A 22,638-nucleotide genomic window follows, 5' to 3' on the forward strand; every position below is an offset into this window, starting at 1 on the left:
ACTTAGAATAAAAACCTTATAATAACCCACATAATCAATGCAAAATTTGCACATCCTCCTCACTTTGCATTTGCCATTCTTTCTGCCTGGAATGCTCTTCTCCTGAATATTACTCTGGTTGACCTCTCATTACCTTTGTTCAAGGTCACCATCACAATGAGGTATTCCCTGATACTACCCTATTTGTAACAGAATCCCTGCCCCACCCCTAACCCTGGCAGTCGCTATCTTTTTGCCCACTTTCTTTTTTTCCATAGTACTTAACCACCTATATGTTCTATATATTTTATTTATTTACTTATACTGTACTTATTTTACTTGTCTATCCCATTCATTATCTTCTTACTTCTCCTAGAATGCAATTTCTGTGATAGCAGAGGTCTTACTTCTCCTAGAATGCAATTTCTGTGATAGCAGAGGTTGTTTCTTGTGTGTGTGTTTTTTTAAATGTTTAAGTGCTATATATCCAACAATTTTAGGAATGCTAGGCGCTCAAAAATATTTGTTGAATGAATGTTAAATTCATGTCTGGTTGTGCAGCTGAACTTTACTTCATCATTAAGAATGACAAAGAGGGAGAAAGAGTTGACACTCTCAGATCCTTCTTTTCATCAGCTTTCAGCTTTGCTTGCATTTATCAGTTGCCCAGCACATTGAACCAGGCTCCTGAAGGTACATTTCATTTAAGTGCAATATCAAATTATCAGAAGGAATGAGATTCCAGCAGCACTTTGAACAGGTGAGAACAATATTTAGGCTAACAAAATGTACAACATACTAGTATTGTCTGTTGTACCTACCAAGGTTTTGTAAGTTGGAATATGATTTCACACAAATGAAAGCACTGATTGACACAGTGCTTTGTTACCAAGGCTGACTCATCCATGTGACTATTTCAGCTCTTGATTACTTTGCTAAATGCAGATGCTGAGCCATGGCTCAAGATGTGGGCTGGGCTTGTAGACTCTTTCTCCACATGGGCACACCTACATTTTTGTGGACCTGGACATCTTACCTGGTGTCCTATTTGCTCTTTTGTGTCTCCCCTTAGAAATAAATTTCTGATTTGTGAACCAAGAATGGCTCAAAGGAAAAGCTAGGACTATTATCTTCTTAATTTGCTTGGAGGTGAGATTAATCTTACTGTTACTAATTGTAAAATGCCAAATGGAGAACGGTGATGTAGTGTGGTCCGAGACGGCAGAAGAGTAGGAGACCTAAATTTCGTCTGGTTCCAGGAATTCAGCTGGATAGCTATCAAACCATTCTGAACACCTACGAACTCAGTAGGAGATTGAAGAAAAGAATAGCAGCAACTCTATGAATAGAAAAGCGACCACTTTCTGGAAGGTAGGACGTGTGGAGAAGTCAATCTGAGATGATATATGGGAAGATAGACTGCCGGAGGAGGGAGCCTCTGTCAGCCGGCTACTGGCAAGTGGTAGAGCTGTGGAACACAAAATCTGAACTTTTAGAAGTCTGCTCCAGCGAGGGATGTTGGTCTCTCTGGTGACTAACATGGGGGTGGAACCCTCACTGGACAGTGTAGTCTCAGGACTCTCGGGGTCACAGAAAGACTGAGGGGCCCTGAGTGCCGCAGAGCTCCCAGGTGTTGGAGCAGGGAAGCTGGCTGCAAAGAGTGAGCTGAGGAGTGGGCTCTCAGCTCAGGGTTGCCATAACCGTGATCTGCAGCACAGTCAGGACACTGCTCTTTGAGCCAGGGTGCAACAAGCAGCAGATCCAGGGATGGGGACCCCTCCCCTCAGGAGTGGCACAGGAGCCCACTGCAGGAATCTAATGGGTTTGGAGACTCCAAATGGGGTTGTGTGCCAGAGATAGAAATGCTTGGTCACAGGCTGGGTGAGCAGGGAGTGCGGACGGAGACCAGGGACACACGAGTGACTGACTGCTTTTCTCTGAGGGTGCACTGAAGAGTGGGGCCCCTAGCCCTAGGCTCCTCAGGGGCCAGAGATTGGGAGGCTGCCATTTTTATTCTTACCCTTTAAAGCTCCGAGGACAGAGAACAAAAGCTATCTAGAGCAAACCGGAGCAGATTACTTAGCCAGGCCCCTGGCAAGGGTGGTGCAATTCCACCTGGGGCAATGACATTTGAGAATCAGTGTAACAGGCCCCTCCCCCAGAAGATCGGCAAGAACATCCAGCCAAGACCAAGTTTACCAATCAGTGAGAACTGCAAAACTCCAGCGCTAGGGGAATACAGCAGATAGAATTCATGGCTTCCCCCCATGATTCTTTAGTCTTTCAAAGTTAATTTCTTTAATTTTCTTTATTTTTTCTTTTCCTGTTTGTTTTCTTTTTTTTTTTTTTTAATTTTTCTTCTTTCCTTTTTCAAACAACTTATCAGTTCCTTTTTAAAAATCTTTTTTATTTTTCATTTTTACAGTTATATTCCATCCCTTCATTGTATTTACACTTACTGTTGTATATATATGTTTTTCTTTCTTTAAAATTTTGGGACGGATTTTCTTCTAACAGACCAAACTGTACCCTAAATCTAGTGTATGACTTTGTTCTATTCATGCCTGATCACATTCCCCCCCTTTTTAAAAAATTTTTCTTCTTTCTTTTTTCAACCAACTTCTTATTAATTCCTTTTTAAAAATCTTTTTTAATTTTCATTTTTATAGTCATATTCCTTCATTGTATTTACCCTTATTTTTGTATATATACAGTTTTTCTTTCTTTAAAATTTTGGGAGGCAGTTTCTTCTAACAGACCAAAATACACCCAAAATCTAGTTTGTGGCTCTGTTCTATTCACTAGCCTGATCATATTCCGCCCCCCCCGACCCCGTTTCAGGTCTCCTGATTTGTTTAGCGTATATTTTTCTGGGGTCATTGTTACCCTTTTAGCATTTTGTTCTCTTGTTCATCTGTTCTGCTCTGGACAAAATGACAAAATGGAAAAACTCACCTCAAAGAAAAGAACAAGAGGCAGTACCAACTGCCAGGGACCTAATCAATATGGGCATTGGAACTAGATGTTGGACCTAGAGTTCAGAATAATGATTATAAAGATACTAGCTGGGCTTGAAAAAAAGCATAGAAGATACTAGAGAATCCCTTTCTGGAGAAATAAAATCTAACCAATTTGAAATCAAAAAGGCTATTAATGAGATGCAATAAAAAATGGAGGCTCTAACTGATAGGATAAATGAGGCAGAAGAGAGAATTAGTGGTACAGAAAACCAAATGAGGGAGAATAAACAAGCTGAGAAAAAGAGATAACTACTGGAACCAAGAGGAGAGAATTTGAGTGATAAGTGATACCATGAAGTGAAACAGTATTAGAATAATTGGGATCCCAGAAGAAGAAGAAGAAAGAGAGAGAGGGGCAGAGGGTATATTGGAGCAAATTATAGTGGAGAACTTCCCTAATTTGGGGAAGGAAACAGGCATCGAAATCCAGGAGGCACAGAGAACCCTCCCTCAAAATCAATAAAAATAGCTCAACACCCCAACATCTAATAGTAAAACTTAAAAATCTCAGAGACAAAGAGAAAATCCTCAAAGCAGCTTGGGACAAGAGGTCTGTAACCACAATGGTAGAAACATTAGATTGGCAGCAGACCCATCCACAGAGACCTGGCAGGCCAGAAAGGAATGGCATGATATATTCAGCATACTAAATAAGAAAAATATGCAGCCAAGAATACTGTATCCAGCTAGGCAGTCATTGAAAATAGAAGGAGAGATATAAAGCTTCCAGGACAAACAGAAACTAAAAGAATTTACGATCACCAAACCAGCCCAACAAGAAATATTGAAAGGGGTCCTCTAGGCAAAGAGAGAGCCTAAAAGTAACATAGACCAGAAAGGAACAGAGGCAATATACAGTAACTGTCACCTTACAGACAATACAATGGCACTAAATTCATATCTTTCAATAGTTACCCTGAATGTAAATGGGTTAAATGCCCCAATCAAAAGACACAGGGTATCAGATTGGATTAAAAAAACAAGACCCATTGATATACTCTCTGCAAGAGACTCATTTTAGACCCAAAGACACCTCCAGATTGAAAGTGAGGTGGTAGAAGACCATTTACTATGCTAATGGACATCAAAAGAAAGCTGGAGTGGCAATCCTTATATCAGACAAATTAGATTTTAAACCAAAGACTATAATAAGAGATGAGGAAGGACACTATATCATACTTAAAGGGTCTATCCAACAAGAAGATGTAACAATTGTAAATATTTATGCCCCTAACATGGGAGCAGCCAATTATATATGCCAATTAATAACAAAATCAAAGAAACACATTGACAATAATACAATTATAGTAGGGAACTTTAACACCACCCTCACTGAAATGGACAGATCATCTAATCAAAAGATCAACAAGGAAATAAGGGGTTTAAATGACACACTGGACCAGATGGACTTCACAGACATATTCAGAACATTCCATCCCAAAGCAGCGGAATACACATTCTTCTCTAGTGCACATGGGACATTCTCCAGAACAGATCATGTCCTGGGTCACAAATGAGGTCTCAACTGCTACCAAAATGTTGGGATCATTCCCTGCATATTTTGGACCACAGTGCTTTGAAACTCAAACTCAGTCACAGGAGGATAGTTGGAAAGGACTCAAGGAGGCTAAAGAGCATCCTACTGAAGAATGAATGGGTCAATCAGGAAATTAAAGAAGAATATTAAAAATTCATGGAAACAAATGAAAATGAAAACACAACTGTTCAAAATCTTTGGGATGCAGCAAAGGCGGTCCTAAGAGGGAAGTATATAGCAATACAAGCCTTTCTCAAGAAACAAGAAAGGTCTCAAATATACAACCTAACCCTACACCTAAAGGAGCTGGAGAAAGAACAGCAAATAAAGCCTAAAGCCAGCAGGAGAAGAGAAATAATAAGGATCAAGGCAGAAATCAATGAAATAGAAGTAAAACAAACAAACAAACAAACAAAAACCCAGTAGAACAGATCAACAAAACTAGGAGCTGGTTCTTTGAAAGAATTAATAAGATTGATAAACCCCTGGCCAGACTTAGCAAAAAGAAAAGAGAAAGGAACCAAATAAATAGAATCATGAATGAAAGAGGAGCAATCACAAGCAACACCAAAGAAATACAAACAATCATAAGAACATATGAGCAACTATATGAAATAAATTAGACAATCTGGAAGAAATGGATGCATTTCCTAAAGAGGTATAAACTACCAAAACTGAACCAGAAAGAAATAGAAAACCTGAACAGACCCAGAATCATCAAGGAAATTGAAGCAGTAATTAAAAATCTCTCAACAAACAAGAGCCCAGGGCCAGATGGCTTCCCGGGGGAATTCTACCTAACATTTAAATAAAAATTAATACCTATTCTTCTGAAACTGTTCCAAAAAATAGAAATGGAAGGAAAACTTCCAAACTCATTTCATGAGGCCAGCATTACCTTGATCCCAAAACCAGACGAAGACCCCACCAAAAAGGAGAATTACAGACCAATATCCCTGATCAACATGGATGCAAAAATGCTCATCAAAATATTAGCCAATAGGATCCAACATACACTAAAAGGATTATTCACTACAACCAAGTGGGATTTATTCCTGGGCTTCAAGGTTGGTTCAACATCCGCAAGTCAATCAGCGTGTTACACTACATTAATAAAAGAAAGAACAAGAACCATATGATCCTCCCTATAGATGCAGAAAAAGCATTTGACAAAGTACAGCATACTTTCTTGATTGAAACTCTTCACAGTGTAGGGATAGAGGGTACATACCCAAATATCATAAAGCCATCAATGTAAAGCCCACAGCAAATACCATTCTCAATGGGGAAAAACTGAGAGCTTTTCCCTAAGTTCAGGAACACGGCAGGGGTGTCCACTATCACCCCTGCTGTTCAACATAATACTAGAAGTCCTAGCCTCAACAATCAGACAACAAAAAGAAATAAAAGGCATCCAAATCGTCAAAGAAGAAGCTGTGATCTATTAAAAAACTGTGATCATCAAGACAGTATGGTACTGGCACAAAAACAGACACATAGATCAACGGAACAGAATAGAGAGCTCAGAAATGGATCCTCAACTCTATGGTCAACTAATCTTTGACAAAGCAGGAAAGAATATCCGATGGAAAAAAGGCAGTCTCTTCAACAAATGGTGTTGGGAAAATTGGACAGCCACATGCAGAAGAATGAAACTGGGCCATTTCCTTACACCATACACAAAAATAGACTCAAAATGGATGAAAGATCTAAATGTGAGACAGGAATCCATCAAAGTCCTTGAGGAGAACACAGGCAGCAACCTCTTCAACCGCAGCCGCAGCAACTTTCTCCTAGACACATAGCCGAAGGCAAGAGAAGCGAGGGCAAAAATGCGCTATTGGGACTTCATCAAGATAAAAAGCTTTTGCCCAGCAAAGGAAGCAGTCAACAAACCCAAAAGGCAACCAACAGAATGGGAGAAGATATTTGCAAATGTTTTATCAGATAAAGGGCTAGTATCCAAAATCTATAAAGAACTTACCAAACTCAACACCCAAGGAACAAATATTCTAATCAAGAAATGAGCAGAAGACATGAACAGACATTTCTGCAAAGAAGACATCCAAATGGCCAACAGACACATGAAAAAGTGCTCAAAATCACTTGGCATCAGGGAAACACAAATCAAAACCACAATGAGATACCATCTCACACCAGTCAGAATGGCTAAAGTTAACAAGTCAGGAAACAACAGATGTTGGCGAGGATGCGGAGAAAGAGAAATCCTTCTACCCTCTTTGTGGGAATGAAAACTGGTACAGACACTCTGGGAAACAGTATGGAGGATCCTCAAAAAGTTGAAAATAGAGCTACCCTGTGACCCAGCAATTACACTACTGGGTATTTACTCCAAAGATACAAATGTAGTAATCCGAAGGGGCGTGTGAATCGCAATGTTTATAAAAGCAATATCCACCATAGCCAAACTATGGAAAGAGCCTAAATGTCCATTGACAGATGAATGGATAAAGAATATGTGCTGTGTACACACACACACACACACACACACACACACTCACACACACACACACAGGAATATTATGCAGCCATCAAAAATGAAATATTGCCATTTGCAACGACATAGATGGAATTAGAGGGTATTATGCTAAGCGAATAAGTCAGTCAGAGAAAGACAATTATCATATGATCTCACTGATATGTGGAATTTGAGAAACAAGGCAGAGGATCACAGGGGGAGAAAGGAAAAAAATGAAACAAAAGCAGAGAGGGAGACAAACTATAAGAGACTCTTAATCTCAGGAAATAAACTAAGGGTTGCCGGAGTGGAGGGCGGTGGGAGGGATGGGGTGGCTGGGTGATGGATATTGGGGAGGGTATATGTTGTGGTGAGTGCTGTGAATTGTGTAAGACTGATGAATCACAGGCCTGTACCCTTGAAACTAATAATAGATTATATGTTAATTATAAAAAAGAATTAAACTGATCTGACCCTCAAAAAAAAATGCCAAATGTAAAGGAGCATTTTGTTTAAAAAACTGAAGACATAAATTTTCAAGTTTTCAGTCTGGCCACCAACTTTGAGTCTGGTGAATATCTAGCTTATGAGCGTAAGGAAAAAACCTCTTTTAAAATAAGAAGTCTTGATGTTTTTATGCCAATTTTTTTTTATGGGCTCAACATTCTTACTTAGCAGTGACTAGCCAAATCCTGGGTCTTACTATGGGGATGTGTAGAAAAAATAAACTGAAGCCTGAAGGAGAATCTTCAGTTTGTTTGGCGCCTGCACCTTTGGCCTTCTTCCAGTTATTCTGAGTCTGTGTAGATTTCTGCTGAGTTTTCAGTAACAAGTGGGGCCTGACATTTCCTTAGCTTATCCATGAGGTCAGTTTTATTTCTTAGGCAGACTATTTATCTTGTTCATTACATTAACAAACCATTGGGGTGAAAAACAAACTGGCCAGGGCAGAAACAACTTTCTTAATTCATGTTAGTATATGAGACAAGGTTGCAACATCACTACTCTGTACGAAAAAAAAAAAACAACCCAAAAAACAAAACAGAAAAACCCCAACCACCCAACCAAGAAAACAGAAGTCCTCTCCTATGGATTTTGCCAAATCTTTGAGTTGTTTTATGCTCTTCCTCAGTCAGAATGATTTTGCTTGTTATGCATTGTAAATGGTGAAGCTCTTGGTAGGGATTTACCTTCTTGTTATTTTATTTTATTGAGAAACAGGGCCTGCACAAAATGCCATACATCATTTGAAAGAAGATAGATTGAAAATTACTAAGTCCTGAACATGAAATACTGAGCCTGAATGGTGGCTTAAAAATTCATCCCCTCCTAGATAACCTGACTTGCTAGAGCTAGATTGGTGAGAATTGCATGTATGATATGGTGTGTTTATAAAGTTACAGGTCATTTCCTTTACTTTCCTAAACATGTTTTTCAGATTGGTTTCAAGTTGATCCAGCTGCCTCTAGCAGAGTATCTCAAAAGCATAACTGCCCTAAATATGACTGATAGCTAGCAGCTGTTGTTGCAAAACTGACGCTACATTGGAACTGCCTCAACAGTGAAGCTGGGCTTTGCAGCAGCCACACACTCTGAAATATTTGTCTTTGTGATAGGGTTTTGCATGGAGTCTGTCCTGATGATAACAGTGAGAAGGTGCATCGTGCTATCTTTGGATTTTGTTACAAATCTTTCCAAGAGACCAAACTAAACTGAAAGATGTTATGTACATTTATCAATTCAGATTCAACATTTTCTACACTGATTTCACAGGTATTTTGGTTTCCTGTGCCATATATCACAACTTGGACTCTCTCTCCGTTAGCCATTTACTATGGACATTTGGATTTACTTTATGATTTGGGGCCTGATGAATGCATTATTTCCATGTAGGTAGAGAATATGGCAATAAATAATTTTAAGTCAGTCTTTGGGAAGAAGATGGAATTTATAAAAATCATCTAATCCATGTGGATATTTTCCAGCTCATCTTGGTGCTTTCTTAATTCAAGCTTTTTCTTAAACACTGTTATTTGCAATTTAAGCACTGCAGCCTGCTGCCACTGCCGTTACAAAGATACATTAGATTGATAGAATGATGCTGCATTCTTTATGACTAGAGAAAATAATGACTTCCTCTGTTCTCTCTAATCATGTTTTTATGGTTTGTTTTTCCAAAATACTGCATACTTGACCTTAAAAGGGGAAAAAGACTGCACATTTCATTTAACGAGTAATAAAAAGTTGGGTTCTCATTTTGCATTTAAACCTATGGGGAATACATTTTACTATAAGATATTTTCATCATGATCCCTAGGTCTCAGACAATTCTGGCTGACTCTGGCTGCTTGAGGACTATATGTCTCAATAATTGAAAATAGATGCAGTGGACTTTGACCTATTTTATTTTACTTTCTGTGTCTTGAGTTGAAAACTACTTTTCAGTCTTCCATGAGATTTTAGGAAGCCACTATTTTAAGTAAAAGGAAAGAACAAAACAAAACTCATGCTTTCTCCTCTCCCCTTCATTATGTTACCTTTTAATGGTACTCCCATTACAAATTCTAAAATATAGGGTATAATGATACTCTCCATTGCACCTTATTTAAAAGGTAGAGAGCACTTTTAATGTGCTCTTCTGAGAAGTACATTATTTGAATGCTTTTCTGATTTAAAGTATACATTTAAGAAACCTGGCCCTCTTCAAATTTTCAGATCTCTCTTTCTTTTTTTAAAGAGATTTATTTATTTATTTGTCAGAGAGAGAGAGAGGGAGAGAGAGCACAAGGAGGGGGAGTGGCAGAGGGAGAGGGAGAAGCAGGCTCCCTGCTGAGCGAGGAACTGGATATGGGACTTAATCCCAGGACTCTGGGATCATGACCTGAGCCAAAGGCAGACACTTAGCTGACTGAACCACCCAGGTGTCCCAAAAGGTTCAGATCTCTCACATTTGTGTGTCCAACATCATTCATATAAATGGGAAGAGCCCCAAAAGAACACGAAGGATAGTTAAAATAAAACCGTTTCAAACATAATAAAAAGCATCACTACTGAATTCCTTGGGAAATGAAATAACTTGTAGATAAGACAAAAAATTAATTTGGAACTTTCCCTTTAGTTAGTTAAGAACCTAAACTCTCCCAATTTTGGTTACATAGACCTTAATCCTCTAAGTTATGACGTTAAGGAATAGAGTAGGTCCTTTTGGCAGATTAACAAATTTTCCTCCTGTCAATTTGGGCCAGAGACTTTTAATAAAGGTACATTTCATTTCTGTAATGCAGTGTCTAAGGTACTTCAGTCATGCTGGTTAATTTAGTAAACTACAAAGTTATGCATGACTCTGATAACCCCTGTAGTTTAGAATGTTTACATTAGTTATTGAAAATTATACTATATCTATCTTGAAGCAATCTTTGGAAATTTCAAGTAATACATTTTAGAGAGTGTATTTCAGGGAATCTGTATGCTTTATTTTATTCTGACCAGCCGTAAGTGAGTAGCAATTTGATGTATCTATTTGTTTTCTCTTGGCTAATTGTAAAAAGATGCTCAGAGGTTCTGTTATTCTAATTATGTTTTTCGTGGCTTCAGTAGTATATTGAATCCATGTTCTATAGCCTCCTTTCATAATGAATTATTAGTTTCAGTAAAACATAAAATATTCATAATCCATCTAATTCATTCACTGATCATTCAAGAATTTGGTGTTTCTTTTGCTTTCTAACAGTGTAGAAAACATGTTTCACTTATTGTTAGGATTTATTTGATGAATGCCAACTTTTTTCAAAATAAGTGAATCAGCATTAAAATTTAATCAGAAATCAATGACTAAATTGTCACTCAGTCTATACATAATCCAGACAAGGTAATGCCACTTGCTAAGTAAGTTTTTCAGATTTGTTATTTTCAGTCTTTATAATTCACAGTCATAATCACAGGCACTCACTCCATAAAGGAGGGCAAACAGCAAAACTTGTTTGGAGGTTTGTGTGTATATAAGAGGGGCAACAGTGGGGGGTGATTTTTGCTAAGTGTCCACTTTGCCCTAAGCACACTACGTAATTACACAGGTCTCATTTTTGTAACATGCAGTTGTACGTTTGGAAAGCGAATCACGCCTTGACCTTTGTGGCTTATGTATAATTTTAGTTTCTCAGCTCTGACTGCTGGTTTGTTTGTTGTTGCTTGTAGTAAAATCAGATACTGGGAAGCCTTGGGGACTTTCTTATAGATCAGTGGAAGGATTCACCTATGGGATCTTAGAGCTGTTAGAGCTCATCTAATCCAGTCCTGTAATTTTATGGAGGAGGAAACTGGAACTCAGGGAGGTTAAACAACTTTCTCAAGGTCCCACAGTCACAAAGTTGTGGGCTTATTGTACTTTGGGGCCATTTCCATGCATTTTAAGTCTGTGGTGTGTGAATGAGCTTTCTTAGGCCTGAAATCTCTGGATTAAATGGATTCCCTTATCTGGTTTTATTTTATTGTTTATTTTACTGTATATTTATTTTATTTCATTGTCTACCTTTGTTCCATCTCTTTTGGTGGCATCTGAATCTTTGCAAATATCTCACTGTTCTATGTTGGGCCTGGGGATTCTGAGAAATCAAACCAGAAGTTTGACATTATGGGGCTTGAGTGAAAGTAAATTAGGACTTATCGAGATGTACACCGGGAAGCTCAGTCACAAAGTTGATGGAAAGACTAAGCCTCAACATACAGCTCTTCCCATGTGTTACATGATGCATTCTTTGCTGCCTGCATTACCTAGTAAAGTTTTATGGGTTTTTAAAAAAATAATTTATTTGTCAGAGAGAGAGAGAGAGCACATAAGTAGAGGGGCCAGCAGGCAGAGGGAGAAGCAGGCTACCTGATGAGCAAGGACCCCAATATGCGACTTGATTCCAGGACCCTGGGATCATGATCCAGCTGAAGGCAGACACTTAACCGACTGAGCCACCCAGGTGTCCCTGTGTGTTTTTTTTTTAATTTTTTAAAATTTTTTATTCAAGTCAGTGTTAGAAGAATGCAAAGTTTATGAAAGGATCAAAGCATTTATTCCTCAATTTTCTTGAGCTATAGTACGAATCCCTTGACATTGGTGAATGTATTCATAGAAACCTGTGTTTGTCAGAGAAAAAGAAGTCACTCAGTGAAATACTCATTCATTGTGTGTGTGCATATGTCTGTGTGAGTGTGTATCAGGGTACGATAAATTATTATTCCCCAAAACTCATATATTCTTTGGGCTGACGAGGGGATATTACTCAACAGGCTGCCTTGAATTAATTGTGAAAATAATAATTTTCCCTGAACTCTCTAACAACTTTGTTTTGTCATTTTTACTTCAATAACTATAAGTGTTAAAGATTTCTTAACATAGCTCGTGAAGATATTTGTTACAATAATTGAAAATAAGCTTCCTGGCTTACAGCTTTCATCTTCATGAAGTTCTTTTCTCAATGATAGTCTCAGTCATATTTGAGCCATTGTGGGGAGGGCTGTCCTCTAAAGTGTGTATTGGTATATTTAGAGCTGGTTTTGGTTGACACAAATTAATCAGAATTGTAAATTATTACATAACTCTTCCATTTTTCATCGGGAGCTGTAGTTAAAATGCTGGCACTGGCTAATTAACAGGCTGGGTTCTGCCTTGTCAGTGAGGCTAGTCCATAAAGAATTTGATGCTTTCTTTCCTGAAACAAACAAAAACAGCTTTGGAACTGTCAGGAAATAACAGCAGCTCTTGAAGGCTAATCATTACCAGCTTTTGTCATGTGGTTGTAATTGTTGCATGAATTCTGCTTCAATCAGGGAAAAATATGCTTAAGTGCCAGTAAAAGTTTTTATGCTGCTATGAAATTTTGCAATTTATGGCTTTGTACAGATCAGCCTGTGTTACTAGGCAACACTGTATGTGTCGTTCACTCAAATTATTCCTTAATCCCGGCATTGCTACAAATTCCAGCTAAAAAAACAAAAAACCATAATAAACTATTGTAACGTAGGGTTAAATCTGATGACAGAATTGAAATGGAAGTTATGATGCTGAAAAAGAAGCAGCATTTTTAAAAAATACACTGGATGGAAAACAATAAGAATATTTAGAGCTTAACTGTATTCACCTCAGGAAAAAAAAACAGTAGTTCAAATGGATTTAATGATTATGTAGTTCTTTGATTGGCCATTAAACCGGCCAGGTTTTTGGCACTTAAGCAATCATATTTGTGATGCTGGTTTTAATTAAGAAGTACACTGCAGGATATTCAATGACCAGGGAAGTGTGGTATTGCTGCTCACGTGCTGTGCATCCATATGCATTTGAGAGAAGATAAAACCCTGTAAAAGATATAATGGCTCTTTCTCTCCATCTTTAAATAGACAGTCTGCCTGAGACATTGCTGCATAGACTGAGTCTTACAATTTACATGAAGTCTAAGCATTGTCATTTTAACAGGCAAGAAATTTCAACTTGTTCCTCAAAGCAATACCGCATTAAATGGCAGGGACAGGCTGGTAGACACTTCAGAGATGTTCAATGACTGTGAATGAGATTAGAGAAACCCTAGAATCAGTGTGGGAGCTGCCGTAGTAACCTTGGTTTGTGGTTTGAAGTGTTTTTTGGTTTGAATGCGTTTAGTGTTTTGAGTTTCTGCTATCATAATTCTCAAGCAGCCTGAATGATACTTCATAGATAGTTACTATATCGAAAGTAACGGAAGTCAAGTTTTGAGCAGAAGTTCCCCAAGATTCATTTTAGTGCAACTCTCTCATATAAGAAATGCTTTCTAGGTGACAGCATGTGGCTTGCATACCTAGGAAATAGGAGATTTGAGCTCAAACTCTGGCTGAACTCTGACCTCCTGTCGTGACTGGATCCTCACCTTCCAGTTGGAGAAGATAACACTTCTAGAGCAGGGTTAGATTTCTCCCTGCCACAGGTCCTTTGCTTTGTAGGTTCACTGTCTCCGGAACTGGAAATCCTGACCTCTGAGGCATGTGGAAGTTGTCACGATGAAGAAATAATGATGAGCTGCTACTGAGCTGGGTTTGGCTTATTTGAGCAGCTTCCTCATGAAACTAGGCTTCTCCTTCCTAATTACCGGTAAACCTAACTTCCCTTTTTCCCCTTCCCCAGATCCCCTGGGTGGTGACTTGTCATTTCCTCTAACTGCCTTTTCCTATTATCAGGGTTGATTTTAGAAGTCCTAGAAACATCTGCTCCAAAGTTCTCTTCCCCTCTGTCTGATATTTAAGAGTTGGAATCCCCGCTTCAAAAATCCCATTTTTTGTAAGGCATTGTCCTGTGTTAAAGCAAAAAGCCTCCAAGAGGGCTAGGTTAACCTTTTAGGGCTGCGGTGTCATTGCCTATGAAATGAGGGGGTTAAAGAAGATCATATCCAATGATATGATCCTTTCCTAAAGTTGATAATGTGAAACTTTATTAGAGCCTTTCTGATGGAACTGAAACCTGCCTTCATAAGGCACAGGGGAAGAAAAATTTTTAAAAGTATAAGGTATTTGGTAAGTAAGAGATTAGCCCTGAAGACTAAGAGAAGAGCATATAGTTCAAGGGAACAAAAATTAATCTTTAACTTCAATAAAATTAATCACCTGCCACCAGTATTTTTTAAAATGTGAGGTTGTCTTAACGTTGGTAATTTTTATGCCCACATATGGTTAATGGAGAATATGATTGCTTAGAATGTGTACATTTAGGCATTAGCTGCATAATGATTTATATTTTAAAATAAAGATGATATTGTTTTAAATGTTTCAAATAACTGTGCAGTATGAGAAATTCTTAGAAACTAAGCCCAGTGATACATTAAATGGATATAAGGGGAAAAAAGTTGAGAAGCTGGTTCCACCTAAACATTTATTGGACGAACCCCGTGAGTGTGCCTTCATGAGTGGATGCCCACACAGATCATGAGGGCATTTCCATACGCAAAGCAGTATAGCCCTGGCAAGTAGGAATAGCAGGAAGTGACATATCAGATTGGCAGAAAAATACGAAGATTGATGGAGCATGAATCCTGAATAAATAAAATTATGAGACCCCTCTATTCCATGAGGAGTTTTTCTGCTTTCCATTATTTAGGATTAGTACTGATATTGAGCACAATTAGACTCCTCTAATCGTGGGTAGACAGGGTTGAACAATTCTCTGTCTTAGTTGTGTGTGCTAGAATTTCTCTAAAGAAATATTCTGACAGTCTGCTTGGGGAAGAAGCTGAGGCTTTGCTTCAGGTATGGTTGATATTCAGCAGTGGGGAGCTAGTGAGATGAAATGGCTAGGCTGCTTTATATGAGAAAGTAAGAGAAACTGGATTTGCTTTCTTGATGGGGGTACTAATATTAGAGGGAAGTGCAGAGAAAGAAAGGGGTGATGTGTGAGATGGGGTGAAGATGGGGACTGCGTGGGTCTAGGGAGAAATGTCCAGAAGGATGAAGGACACTTTGAATCAAAGGTATCCTTTAATGCCTGTGAATGTGTGTGTGTGCATGTGCGTGTGTGTGTGTGTGTGTGTGTGTGTAATTGGAGCTGTTTTGCATCTGTATCACATGGAATGGGGGCATCCTACAGCCTGTATGGAACAGTAAAATGGCCTCCAAACTGAACTGGGGGAAGCAGATGGCTCAAATGAGACCAGGAAATGTAAATTTCTCAGACTTCTGCAGAAAATTTTGGAGATCTTGGGCTTTCTCAGGGAGTCTGAGCTAAGATTTCAGTGGACCCCAAGGTCTCCACTGACATCACAAATCCATCACTCCTTCTGTTGAGCACACTGTTGGGTGGTTCTCACACCACAGTACTGGGTACCCTCAAATCACCACCTTCATTGGATTGGTGGTGTCATGCTCTTGGTCTTTGTAGAAACATCAAAAATAACCATTAAACATCAGGCCTAAATGAAAAATCAGGCCATCACATGACTCCTTATCTCCATCTACAATCCTATATGAGAAATTCCGCTAAGGAATCCAGTGTCAAGAAGACTGCTCCTTGGGAACCTGGTCTGCTGTTGCTTTGATGAAAAGAGCTGAAGTTGTTGTAATGTTATTCTTTTCATCCCACCTGCAAGAAGTTCAGAACCTACTAATGAAGCATCGAACTTTACATCGGAATCCGGGGATGTACTGTATGGTGACTAACATAATATAATAAAAAATCATTAAAAAATAAAAATCATTTCAACACTCATATATGGATAAATAAAACGATGTCTTTCATAAAAAAAAAAGAAGTTCAGAACCTAATACATTTTTCAGTCACAACTACTCTGTTAGCTTTCATCATCAGTCATTTTTCTTTTTTGTTTCTGTGATCCTTATTTCTGATTTCTATACATTACCCTATTTTAATGTGCCTTTATTCGAAGCTGTTAAAATCCTCTGTGGAAATATTTAGGGTAAAAATAAAATATACCTTTGATTTTGTTCAATAAAAATTTTCATTAGTAGAATTACATCAAATGCTAGAAACACTATAGAGTGTCCTGGTAAAGCTGTTGGCTGCACTGTCATGCCCATGCGTTCCATTTCTGCACTTAGTGTCTTCTCTGAGGTTTAGCTGCTCAGTGGTACCCACACCTTCATTTTGTCTCCCATGGAAGTGGAGGTGTAACCACTGGTTTTATGTCATGTTACCAACTGCCTTTGTTCCCAACATTCATTAGTGAATTTAAAATATACACTTTGCACAAGCCTAATAGGTTTGCCTACTTAGCCCCAGAAATGACACTGCATTTTTTGAAAGATTTGTTTATTTATTTTAGAGAGAGAGTGAGCAGGGGGTGCAGAAGGAGAGAGAGAGAATCTCAAACAGACTTCTTGCTGAGCAGGGAGCCTGACATGGGGCCCAGTTCCATGACCCTGAGATCATGATCTGAGCTGAAACCAAGAGTTAGAAACTCAACTGACTGAGCTACCTGGGCACCCTGACATTGCACTTTTTATTAGTTTTTATTAGTTTTTCAATGAAATAGATTATTTGGATGAAGTTAACATGCCATGCATGTGAGAAGGTGAGTGGAAGCACATAAAAGATAGCAGGGGAAGAGAGAGGTCTAGAAGCATGTAAAAGAGAGGGGGTCACAAACATTGGAGACCAAATACTTTGTCATTTACCACCATGTATGGCTACTAATACATGCCGCTTGAATGGTGCTCTCCCCTTCGTTCTTGATCCCAAGGGTTCTCAACCCTGGCCCTAATGACATACTGGAGTAGATAATTCTTTCTTTGTGGGACTGTCCTGTGCATTATAGGACAATTAGCAGCATCTCTGACCTCTGCTCACTGGGTGCCTGCCAGTAGCACTTTACTCACCCAAGTTGTGATAACCAAAGATGTTTCCACACATTGCCAGACATGCCCCGGAGCACAAACTCATCCCCAGTTGAGAATCACTGATTTACCTCTATGCCCACTTTCCTATCATGGATGATAGGTTTCATCACTACTTTCTTTTTTTTTCCTTTTTTTTAAAAAAGATTTTATTTATTTATTTGACAGAGATAGAGACAGCCAGCGAGAGAGGGAACACAGGCAGGGGGAGTGGGAGAGGAAGAAGCAGGCTCCCAGTGGAGGAGCCTGATGTGGGGCTCAATCCCAGAATGCTGGGATCACGCCCTGAGCTGAAGGCAGACGCTTAACGACTGAGCCACCCAGGCGCCCCTCATCACTACTTTCTGATTCATCTTGGCTGCTGGAACTTTCACTTGTCATGGTCATTCTCTCAGCTTGTGGCTGACTTGCCTTGTTTTTAATGTTTCATGTGTAACCACTGCTTTCTCTCTGTCCTACAGCTAGAAGCAAAAGGTGAGGTGGTGTGCATGTTTTACACGATCAGTTGCAACTCTCTTCTTGTCTCTCACTGTTTTGAGTACCATCTATTTTAGGTGATTTTCTATGATGCTCCTAGAACTGTCTTCAGAACTCATGGCTGTCATCTTTCATCTTTATCCTCCTATTTTCTGGGCTGAAATAAATCACACTTTTGTTTTCATTATTCCAGGTATATTCTTCATCTAAATTTATTGCCAAATCTGAACTCTACACCTTAAAAGGACATCTATCTCAGAATGTAATATAGTTTCTCCACAATGTTTTCAAAAGAACATCATTCCCTTAGATTGTAAGAAGATAAAATTTGACATGAAAATTATTTTAGAAATTTCCTTCCCTCTTCTATTTAGGAAATGCTATCTAAAATCTTGGATGCAGAAAGGACCAGAGAGCACTGAACTAATTAGTGTGATGGTTAGCAGTCATAGCCTGTTTATTTGCTAGACCCAGTATAAGCTCATCCAAAATCAAATTACAATAAATGTAAAATCCAGTGTTATGTCGTATAAGGTCAATTAGTACTTTCCATTAATGAGCCCAACTTTCAAGGACAAAGACTATTGAAATTCTAGCTTGAAACCCAGTAAGTATGAGTTAAAGACAAAGTAAAATATTACGTACACTGATTTTGAATACGCAGATGTGGTCAGTATTTTGGAAGGTGCCTACATGATTCATATTTTGTGATGTCGCCTCCCTTTTTTTTTGAGGAAGACAATGTAGTTTAGTGAATAAGAGCACAGATTCTTAAGTCAAAATGCCTGGGTTCAAATTTCAGTTCTAGCAGTTGCCAGTCATATTATCTTGCACTGATTATACAAAATCTCTAAGCCTCTTTTTGTCTCATTGGATAATAGTGGAATTGATAAGACTGGTTGTTATGAGGATTAAATAATATAATGCATATAAACAGAGAACTCTGTGACTGTCCTATGTAAGAATTTGATAAATGGCAGCTGTAATTTAGATTTTGCTGAAGATTGGACTTGGTGGATAATTGTTGACAGGAAACCCATTCTTAACTGGCTGAAGAGAAAAGAGAAGTATGGAGGGTAATGCTCCTGGCACAGAAAGTCAATTTTAAAACTATGTCATAAGGACTTGGTGTCTCCCCATTTCTTAGTCTAGCCTTTCATATGTTGGATTCATACATTGCCTTTATTCTTAGGCTTACTGTGAAAACTCCAGGAAATTCTTGCCTTTCCCTCTGGAATGACTAAATGGTTGCAGCCGCTCCTCATGTCCACTTATGGTCTATCTGAGAAGGAAAAAGCATTTTGCCTGATAGCACCTTTCAGAATCAGGAAATTCACCTTGATTGGTTCCATTTAGTTTGTGTGCCCGTCCTGTTGCAGTCAGGGGAATATGATGGGCAGATTTGGTTAGGTCTTCTCACATTCTGCATTGGATGTGTGGCAGTGGGAGTGGAGCTCTACCAGACTCTGGACTAAATGTGGGAAGTTAATGGACACCAAATGGAAATAGGTGGCTGTTTCTGGAAGAAGGTGGAACAGATAGGGGGACTCAAGGAGCAGCCATAAAGGTGATATTGTCACTGAAAAAGTTTCTATCATTCTTTCCTTCTTTCTTTTTCCTTCCTTCCTTCCTCCCTCCCTCCCTTTCTTTTTTCTTTTCTCTCTTTTCTTTCTTTCTTTCTTTCTTTCTTTCTTTCTTTCTTTCTTTCTTTCCACTTGTTATAAGAATGAATGAAAATCATATTTTACTTATTTGTGAAGGCATCAGATTATATGTTTGGAGACTCTCTTCTCTCTCTTTTTTGTTGTGGGTGCATGTCTCCAATGATTGAAATTGAAGTACAGCTTTATATTCTCTGGTTAATATATTTTGCTTTGTGTCCATTCAATACTACTTAGAAACTTGACTGTAAAAATAGCCGCCAGGAGAATGCCATATCAAAGCATATCCAGATCTGGGGGCTTTTCTGTCACACAGTGCTGGCTAATTCATAGCACCTCTGCTCAGGGGTCTGCATATATGATGTTCTCCTTTCTGTAGTGAACTCCATGAGGGCTTCTTTCTGTTGGCTAACCCCAGCCTGTGCTCTATCTGCCATTTAGCAGAATTGAAGCTTATTTTGTGAAAATTATCATTTAGCAACTGTGTGTGCTGATAATGGCATAGCAGAAATTCATCAGGCTTGGAAAGAGGTTCCGTGAAATATATCCCAGCTCATTGGGAGGGTTGGCTGTTCTGATGGCATAAGGTGATATGTCATTGTGGTTTTGATTTGCATTTCCCTAATGATTACTGATGTTGAGTATCTTTTCATGTGTCTATTGGTCATCAGAGAGGAAATTCTTACTGGTCAAGCAGGAAGGAACACATGTAGCTATCAAGCCACAGATCATTATATTCTGTTCCTTGATTAGAGAACATGGATGTTGGTTCTGAAGTAAGGCATGGGCATCAGGCACAGGTAGAATCAAGGACTCAAGCATCTCAGGGCTTTTGGCCTTTTCTGTTAACTTCACTGTCACTGGGGACATGGTTGCTAAAGATTCCAAGCTTACATTTTACAACTTCCAGCATTGGAGAAGGCCCAACTGTTCATCAGTATCTGTTTTTCCTTAGGGGGAAAAAAATCTGTGATTGGTTCAAGCCTGGATCAATTAACTGTGGCCTGGATAGAGGATTAGGTAGGAAAATGGCTCATTCTGAGGTGGTCCTGTCCTTGAGTGAGGAGGGGAAATTCCTATGATAAGGGATGAAGGGGCAAGGCATAGATCATTCTATATACACAAATATATCAGACAATAGTGGATGTAGTTACCAATATCATATTTTAACTGATTCAATCAAATTTTTAAACTTGAAAAATCTGACTCTCGGACCCTTAGCTCCAATATTCCACCTCTTCTTCCATATTCTTATTCCTGTTACATTTATTTTTCAGTCTCATCAAAGCTTCCAATGTGGTTCTAGAGACCTTTCTCTCCCAACATGCAATATATGTATATCATAAAGTTGAATCTTGCCCTATACCATTGTCTACTGTTTATAACTTGCTTCCCTCCTTAATATTTTTGTTCCATTATCCTCTGGTTGGTCTGGGTCGAGTGGATACAACATGGCCGTGGGGACCTAAACATCCATATGCAGCTCTTTTATGAGGGTTGCACCCTGAGCATTGAGGCAGTGCATGGCTGTCTCCAGGCTTCTGTTCACTCCTGTCTCATCTGTTCCTGATTTGCTTTCTTCTCTATCCTTGGGGACATCATCTTTCATACCAGTATCCAAAATTCCCTGGGACTCATTTTCTTCACTCACTTCACTTTTGTGATATGTCTAAATCTGTTTTCTCTTCTCTGGTTCCCCAGATTGGCATGTTCTGTTGGGGGAAAAAAATGGCCCAGAATACAGAGTTATAAAACTGAGAATCTGTGTTATCAGATCTCTGTGAGCCTTCCCATGGCTTGCCAATCAAGCTACTTCTTACTTGGCTCTCTTTCATACTGCCCATAGCAGCTGATTGAAATGTTTACTGTTGGAGTGCACATTAGGATGATTTGGCACCTATATCCTTATGTTAAATATTCTTTTCTGCATAAATTTAAAAATTTTAAAATTTAAATTAAAATTATAAATTTTAAAAATATTCCAAAAAATATGGAGTTCACCTAACCTCTGAATATTTCCATGAAGAGTAAATTATGGCATCTCATCCTAACATTTTGGTAAGTAGAGTCTCCACTTCAATATTAAGTTGGTCTTACTGAAAAAACAGTATTTATCATTGAAGTTACCAATGTCCATTTCACAAAATGAGATTGGGAAAAAAAATCACAATATAATTTGATTAAATTTAAATGAAAACTAGGCTTGAACGTGTTATTCATGCCAGCTAATACATACATGGGATAGATGGTATCTAAATGCAATTATCTGCCAGAAATCTTATCAATTGTAACTTATGAAATGGTTTGACAAGTTTGAAGTACTTGTAATCACTTAGATTAAGATGACTATTGAATAAAAAAAAATGAACAGGTTACACATTTGACTTGGGAATTCAAATAGGATAAGTTTGCACTTTAATTGGATACGATAGAATTTATTTTTTAGAGGTGATACTTTGTGAAAATAGTAACAGGACTTTGGAGTTAGTGGCTGGCATTATATTAGTGAAATTAAAAACAAAATAAAAGGAAAATAATATGAGACATATTAATTACATTTGTTCTCAAATAAATTCTCTATCCTTGGGAATGTGAATGTAATAGGCTGCTTTGAGGAGATTCCGGCCAGCCCACCAAGGCCTCTCTGAATGCCCACCCCCTTGCCTATAGCTTCCATCGACTATTTCATACATCACCCCCATCTTTGGACCACTGTTTATTGAGTGAGATGGTCACATCAGCCTGCTCCATATGGACTCACAAGCCAGTGAGGCCTTTAGGGAGAAAAATGAGGCAACTGCCTAAGGGGAGTAGAAATGCTGTAGTACTTTCTTTAGGGCAGGTGCATTCCTGTTCTTAATGTAGCACCTGGATTACAGTAAATTTTCCTTTTTGTGTAGTAAGTATTCCATGCTTCTGGGACTGTGGTGAAATATGTTCATACATAGTCAGTAGTATTATAAATTGTTTTATGTTTTTTGGAAAATATTTGGCAATATGTATTAAGAGTATTAAAAATGTTCCTATCTGTATACTCAGTTGTACCACTTCTAGAGCTGCATTGAGTAATTTATCAGATTCAGTACTTGAACATTATCACAGTGCAGTTTATGATACTGAAAAATCAGA

This window comes from Ailuropoda melanoleuca, chromosome 6, assembly GCF_002007445.2.
Source record: "Ailuropoda melanoleuca isolate Jingjing chromosome 6, ASM200744v2, whole genome shotgun sequence".
In the NCBI taxonomy this organism is placed as follows: domain Eukaryota; kingdom Metazoa; phylum Chordata; class Mammalia; order Carnivora; family Ursidae; genus Ailuropoda; species Ailuropoda melanoleuca.